This window comes from Polyodon spathula, chromosome 29 (genome assembly GCF_017654505.1).
Source record: "Polyodon spathula isolate WHYD16114869_AA chromosome 29, ASM1765450v1, whole genome shotgun sequence".
NCBI lineage: Eukaryota > Metazoa > Chordata > Actinopteri > Acipenseriformes > Polyodontidae > Polyodon > Polyodon spathula.
The window spans coordinates 4,958,866-4,964,546 of NC_054562.1; the positions used below are offsets into that span (position 1 = coordinate 4,958,866).

The 5,681-nt window shown below is 45.7% G+C and overlaps 1 protein-coding gene across 1 annotated transcript in view; it reads right to left on the reverse strand.

Moving 5' to 3' along the window:
* Positions 1 to 5,482: 5,482 nt before the first annotated feature.
* Positions 5,483 to 5,681, reverse strand: part of LOC121302073 (calcium-activated potassium channel subunit alpha-1-like) — a 5,917-nt gene continuing 5,718 nt past the window's right edge. Inside the window, exon 3 of the mRNA XM_041231880.1 lies at positions 5,483 to 5,681. This exon is cut by the window's right edge and continues 361 nt beyond it. The gene's annotated coding sequence lies outside the window, so the exon portion shown is untranslated.

Below are 5,681 nucleotides of genomic sequence, written 5' to 3' on the forward strand. Positions count from 1 at the left end.
GAGAATGATGGGAGAAGGGAAAGCGGGAGAGAAGAGGGGGATAAAGAGAAAGAGAGAGAGAAGGGGATGGGGGAGAATGGATGGATATTGAGAGAGGAACGTGAAGGGGAAACAGAAGACTTTCTTAGTATCAGAATTCCTCAGAGAAACAAGGAGCTTGATTGGTGAGACTGAGATGGTGGCAGTGATGGGTGTGCTGTCTCTTCGCGCTGTGCTGTCTTCTCCACGCTGTACTGTGCGTGGCAGTACCAGGGTTAGGGGAGTCGCAGTGCAGCGCTGTACCTCCTCAGGGCTGGGTTAGGGGCATCCAGTAGCCGGTACAGACCCAGGCACAGGATCCCGAAAGCATCCAGCGATTTACAGAACAGCTCCTGGAAGTTTCCACACTGAGAAAGAGGAACGAGAAACCAACAGGGTTGAGACACAGAGCAGAGGGAGGCTGTTCAGAGAGTATAAGAGCCTCCCTTTCTCTTTCTCTGCTCCACCAGCACAGAGCAGAGGGAGGCTGTTCAGAGAGTATAAGAGCCTCCCTGTCTCATATTCCAGCTCTGAAGCCAGGGGGACTCACAGAGAGGTTTGCCAGGGGTCCCCTGCTCAGTGGCAGATGGGCCATCTTGGTGTGGTGGCGCAGGAGTGGTGATGTCACGGCGCTGGGTCCTCCGCTCAGCATGTCCTTCTAGGCGAGCTGAGACTCCACGGAGGGCATGGCCCCCGCCCGTCACCAGTGTGCGGATCAACGCCGGGGCGTGGCGGTCGAAGTACGTCTGCGGAGACGAGAGATCAAGCCCAGGTTCAAACTGCACACACACAAGCCCTTCTTATTAAGCATGCGGAATATTAGCACGACCAGGGTTGAGGTCGATCCATCTTTCCAATTCCAATTCTTCATTGCGATTTATTCAACTGCTTTCATTTGAAGCCAATTTAAATTGACTACGAGACAGTGACTTCAATTTCTTACCACCGTGAGAAGCTCTCAGTAACAGAATACAGCAGTCTCCTCGTATAGGAACACCTCCGAAGAGAACACTTCGCCTAAGAGAACACTCTCCTGCTCACCTACAGCGCCCTTCATCACACAGGTCCAGAGTACCTCCTCAACCTGCTGGCCCGCTGTGTCCCAGCCCGCAAGCTGAGGTCCTCCGACTCTGGCCTGCTTGTTATCCCCAAGCGAAAGCGCCCCACACTTGGAGAGAACGCTCGTTTAGCTTCATGGCTCCGACTCTCTGGAACTCTCTCCCAGCTTTGGTGCGTGATGCTGCCACCGTCGCTCGCTTGAAATCAACTCTCAAATGCTTTCCATGCTCCTTAAGCCTGATATCTGCTACTGCTATTTCACATACTATCATGTATTCTTCACTTTCCACTGTATTTAATGTATTATGCATTGCGTGTTTTTTACTGTATATCATGTATTTTACATTTCTCTGTATTTGAAGTATTATGGATTTTCTTACTGCATCTTATAAAGCGCTTTGTGATGGTGCTCCTCTATGAAAGGCGCTATATAAAATAAAGATTGATTGATAGATAAGAGAGCACCCTTGTGCTCAAACAGATTTTTTTTTTTCCTATTGTCAATGCTCTGGCTAAAGGAACAGAAACTTTTCTTTAAAGAACACCTTCTCGGCGCCGCTAGCAGTTCGTTCATGACGGATACAGGACTCTGTTGAAACCTGATAACTCATCATCAAGCTTAAATCCAAATGGGTCTATTCGGTCTTTTTAAAAGCGTCATCGCGAGAGAGTGTCTTGAGGCGCACTGATTGGTTTACTCAATCTAATTCAATCTTTTCATTGCCTCGTTGTGTATTCCGATTTCCTCGAGTGCACCTCATCGCTACGAAATGGCGTGTAAACAAAACAGTGAAATGCGCTGCGGTCTCTCTTGCTACAAAAAGTTGGAAATTTACCGAGCGCTTGAAAAAAAAATAAAAATAAAATGAATCAGACACAAGCCGCCGAGCAACTTGGCGTTTCCAGTTCTGGTGAGCTGCTTCACCATTCTGTTAAATAATTTTCTGCATGTCTTGAATATTCCTCCTGTACAGGAATTCATAATTAATCTAGAGCTGCTGCTGCATTTTTAACCAGTATAGGGGGGCTGTGTTCATTTAGTTTGACAGTTAAGAACATAAACGAGAGGAGGCCATTCGGCCCATCTTGCTCGTTCGGTTGTTAGTAGCTTAACGATCCCTGAATCTCATCAAGCAGCTTCTTGAAGGATCCCAGGGTGTCGGCTTCAACAACATTACTGGGGAGTTGATTGCAGACACTCGCGATTCTCTGTGGAAAAAAGTGTCTCTTATTCTCTATTCTGAATGCCCCTTTATCTAATCTCCATTTGTGACCCTTGGACCTTGTTTCTTTTTTCAGGTTGGAAAAGTCCCTTGGGTCGACATTGTCAGTACCTTTTAGGATTTTGAATGCTTGAATCAGATCGCTGCGTCGTCTTCTTTGTTCAGACTGATTCAATTCTTTTAGCCTGTCTGCATATGACATGCCTTTTAAACCCGGGATAATTCTGGTCGCTCTTCTTTGCACTCTTTCTAGAGCAGCAATATCCTTTTTGTAGCGAGGTGACCAGAACTGAACACAGTATTCTAGATGAGGTCTTACTAATGCACTGTACAGTTTTAACATGACTTCCCTTGATTTATTAACATTAGTTTGTCTGCTACTTTATTATTGTAGTTTATTAACATACACTTAACAGATTTTCTGTCATTCAGTTCATTTCTTATGCTGAAGCACGTGCGTCATGACAAGCAATAGATATTTATTGATTGATTGATTCATATTGTGTCTGGTGGTCTTAGAGAACACTTCGCTTGCTTGCCAAGGTGCTCCAGAGACGACTGTACTGCGAATTTAAATTTTGAGCAGTGATGTGTTGGAATTGATTAAAAGAGAAATGAGAATTGGCGTGCAGAATTGATTTAAAAAAAAAAAAGGAATCTTACCAAAGCATCTTAAAAAGTGGATTTTAAAGACGGTCAGCACTCCTTTAAAGGGAGGACCAGTGATAATGTTAGTAAAGCTAATAAGAGGCAACGAAAAGTGCTCCTTTAACGCAAGGACGGGTGATAATGTTAGTAAAGCTAATAAGAGGTTAGATTTTAAAGGTGGTCAGAGATCCTTTGAAGGGGGAGCAGTTGCAATGTTGCTAGCGCTAGTGAGAGGTCAGAGATTGGCTGCTCTGGGGGTCCTCACCACAGACACGAGGGAATCCAGCACCCCCACAGAAAAGATGGAGCCACTGGCGAAGGCCTGGGTGAGGTGCAGGCCTGAGAACGGCATCTCCTGGGAATCCAGACTGCTCATATACTGCACATTACAGCTGTGCACTGGAGAGAAAGAGAGAGAGAGAGAGGGAGAGAGAGAGGAGAGAGAGAGACTGTTAATATACTGCATACTGGAGCTGTGTACTGGGAGAAAGACACACACAAACACACACAGACATTTGGAGATACACAGAGACCCACAGAGAGAGACACTTGCACACACAGAGACAGAGAGACACACGGAGAGACAGAGACATAAGCACAAAGAGAAACACAGAGACAGAATGACCCCCACACACACAAAAACATGCACGCTCGCGCACAGACCAAGACACAGTGACACTGAACTCTCATGACAGGGTGTCACTGAAGCACAGGAGCGAGCCGCAGGGAAAGCTCCCTGTTCTCCGCCCGGTGTGTTACCCAGATCTGCGAGGACCGGGACCCCCAATCCGCTCTGCTGGACGGGGGGCTTCGTGTCGTCCACTCTGGGGTGAGGAGACCCTAAGAAAAAAAACACAACGTTCAAGTGTGTCAGTAACATGTCCTCCGGTCCCATGACCGAGCCAGCTTCCTCTTCTACACCCAGGAACTCCAGAGTGGATGCCAGCGATCTACCGCCTCCTGGAAGACAAAGGCCAGCCCTGCAGGCATCTGTTCTGAGCTCGCTGGGCGCCCGGCAGGTCGGGTCCGCTGTAGCGCAGTGAGAAGTGGCGACTATTCCTTTATTCCTTCCTTCCTTGTGTCCAGCAGCTCTACCTTTTCAATCTCTCTACCAGATTATCTTTATACAGGGCCCTTCATGGCAAAACCACCTCAAAGCACTTCTCAATCAGAAAAAAAAGTAAAAAAGGCGAGTAAAACATTGTAGGAAGACAAAAAAAAAAAAAACACACAACTCAACCAGTGTCATTACAGGAAGAGGGCTTCATTATCTGTTAATGATATCATTACCACGTTTTCTGCAGCGAGGCTCACATTAGCTTGTCAAGGTTAATTACGTTAATACGCTTGTACTCTGTCAACGCTTATTGAGCGGAGGAGCTGCACCCCCCCCTCCGTCCCTCCACAGAGACAAGGCAAGTAATTAGAGGCTGTATCAGGGGCCACAGTGCCATTGCTGGGGCCACAGCGTAACTGAATATGCGTCTCATAGTTCACAGAAAACTGGGACTGGTTGATCATTTTTGTTCAAACTGTGCTTTAAAAAATAACACGCAGAACTCGGCTCTGACTGGCTCAGAAGGCTACAGTGGACAGTTGATCCAGTGACGAAGGGGAGGGGCCTACGGAACTTTTGAATTTGAATTTTGAATCTCAACTGCTCTCCCTTGCCCCAAAGTTAATTTATAATAAAATTAATAATAATAATAATAATAATAAAAACATGAAATAAATAACCAGGGAAAAACACATTCAAGACCTCAAATAGTCTCGTCTTTAGGACTTTGGTGAAATTTTAATATTAATAATACTAACTTAATTGAGGGGAGTTCTGAACCCCAGGAATGATTGCAGCAGCAGGGCAGGGCTAGTGTGAGTTTCTAACCCTGCTCAAACTCCTGGCTCCTGATCATTTCAATATTAATAATACTAGACTTCACTGAGGGGAGCTCTGAACCCCAGGACTGGGTGCAGCAGCAGCAGGGCTAGTGTGAGTTTCTAACCCTGCTCAAACTCCTGGCTCCTGATCATTTCAATATTAATAATACTAGACTTCACTGAGGGGAGCTCTGAACCCCAGGACTGGGTGCAGCAGCAGCAGGGCTAGTGTGAGTTTCTAACCCTGCTCAAACTCCTGGCTCCTGATCATTTCAATATTAATAATACTAGACTTCACTGAGGGGAGCTCTGAACCCCAGGACTGGGTGCAGCAGCAGCAGCAACATGGGCTAGTGTGAGTTACAAGCAAGGTTGGGGGTCAATATCTGTTTTTAAATTCGGATTCCTTTTTAAAATCAATGCTCAATTCCAGCTGCAGTTACTTTGAAAGAATTGGAATTGACGTTTTAAAAACACAATTATTGCTGTGATTGTTCAACTGCTTTCATGTGAAGCCAATTTAAAAAAAAAAAAAAAAAAAAAAATCGACTCACAAACAAACAGCAACTTCAATTTAAAGTGATCTGTTGCCACCATGAGAAGCTCATTGTAACAGAATACTGCTGATTGCAGTTTTGATCAGTGGTGTGCTAGAACTGATTAAAAAACAGAACTGGTTTTAAAAAGGAATTAGAAATGGGCAAGGCGTTGGAATTGGGAATCGATTTTAAAAAGGAATTGGGAATTGTAAAGACAGGAATTGAGCCTGGTTCCAAGCCCCGGTCATGGCAGCTGAGCTCCCCACCGGTAAGATGTAAATCCTGGGGAAGTAGTGGATGTGCTCCCTCTCCCGCT